Below are 2122 nucleotides of genomic sequence, written 5' to 3'. Positions count from 1 at the left end.
AATGCCTTTCACTCAGTTCCACCAAATTATTAATTTCCAAAATGCAGGCAAGACAAGATTGAATCATCAAGCAATAGAACTTTTCTACACTTGAAAATGGCAAAGTTTCTCAGTGGGATGTAGGATATTCAAAGACAAATCACTATAATGTCGTAATGCTTCATGTCTAGATAATATATACTTGGTATTTTTAAAGAGGTTTTTATAGCCTTAGCACAGTTGGACTTAAGATGTAATAACTAAGGCACCTGGCTTCACAGTTGGAGGAATAAAGAAAAGTGAAAACAGTTCAAAAGTTCTCTAAAACCATTTTTCTCTGAACGGTGGAGCAAACAGGTCGTGGAGATGTATTAAGATTTTGTTGGCACTTGCAAGAACTCTTCCGTAGCTTTGCAGCTCCTGAATCATCTGGCATCCCAGGGAGTCGTGTTAACATGGCAACAAAACTCTTACAATCATACACTGCATGATTACACAAAAAACATTTTGAATCCTGATTTTAACAATCTACCTATTAATATCATGGTTTAAGGTTATTCATGCCACAACATGATTGCGCATCTTTAAAACATTTAACACGTGAATGGCACAATGCAGTCCATAGAAAGCGTCATTCCAACTTTATTTTGGGTAAAGTAAGCAGTTTTATTGATTTAAAACATTGACGTATGAAAAAGCAATATGCCTAAAACATTGTTATGGAAAACAAAAATTAAAACCCCCTGTAACTAGAGAGATCATTCTTCTGTAAAAGTCAAACATGACATAGTCTCCTTGATCACTGAGTTAGTAAACATTTCCTGAGCAACATTTATCTGTGCCAAATTGTGCTACGAAGAATGCAGGTAAGATAGCCCACTATGGCAAAAACACTTGATGGAAACGCTGAAAGGGGCAGCGCTATCTACAAAAATAAAAGGAAAAACATTTTTCCTCTCCTTTTCAGGATATCACCTTTTGAAGTTCTTCCTTATGAATTATAATCTTGAAATGTACAGAAATCACTGAAAAAAAATACCAACTCCGGACACAGGTAAAATTATATTGCAAGTCTAATATTTTACCACAAATTATAACAAATTGTGTAACATCCACTGCAGTCAAAGGTCATGCACGGATCACAAAGAGCACAGTGGTCTTCTGCACTCTTGCTTCTGAGATTCAGACCTAATAATTCATTTGTACTGGGATCAAGGTTTCCACGCATGTGACTTGGGGTCATTTATTTTTTCATAAATCATCGTTGGCCAGTAAGAAAATGAAAATGAAATCCTCCTCACACCAGTGACCTCCTAGCCTTTAGCAATCTCAGCTGCCCAATGACAGTCACATCCAGGTTCCTCGGACGTAGATGAAATCAATAGGTATGCGATTAGACAGCAGACTGACTATGGTGCGAGTGCGGACAGGTCACCATTTGAGATGATGAATAGCTCTCTATCATCCTACAGTCCCCTACGATGCTAACATTTACTATAATCTTATTTGGGCTGCGATTTATCTTTCTTTTGCCTGATCAATAAAGATGAACACAACAGTTGTAAGGATCGATTGCAATTTTTTATCATTTTCAAGCATGAAGGAGCATTTCTGACACAAAAACAATATTCTGAGTGTACTTGTTCTACTTTTTAATTGTAGTTCAAGTGATCAACTGAGCTGCTATATATGCCAAGAAGTTTTAATCCTACAGTAGATTCAAGCTATCAAGAAATCATTTGTTATTTTAGATAAAGCGTGCTGCGTTTCTTGGATCAGATCTTCCTTTGAAATTCACTCAGGTTCTCTTTTAGAGATATACTCTTTATAATCCAGAGACGAAGTTTCATTTTAGAAGTCCTCCCTAATCCTCAAGATAAGAGTGCTGCGGTCATTTCTCTAAATAGATAAAAAAATGGTGCTATAACCTAGCACTGTTACCATAAATAATTTCTTCAGTCTCCAGATAAATACATATATATATTTATGTTGGACATATAGTCTGCATATTCATGTACTGTTCAACTCAAAGCGGAGGAAAAAAGCTATAGTCCGATTCTCTGGTTAGCAGCAGTGGCAAACTATCAGAAAGTACCTCTGGATCAAGTCCGTGGATCTATACGAGTTCAAGATATTCCAAACG

The sequence above is a fragment of the Cariama cristata genome, unplaced genomic scaffold (genome assembly GCF_000690535.1).
Source record: "Cariama cristata isolate BGI_N322 unplaced genomic scaffold, ASM69053v1 scaffold196, whole genome shotgun sequence".
NCBI lineage: Eukaryota > Metazoa > Chordata > Aves > Cariamiformes > Cariamidae > Cariama > Cariama cristata.
This window is presented reverse-complemented; position numbering follows the sequence as displayed.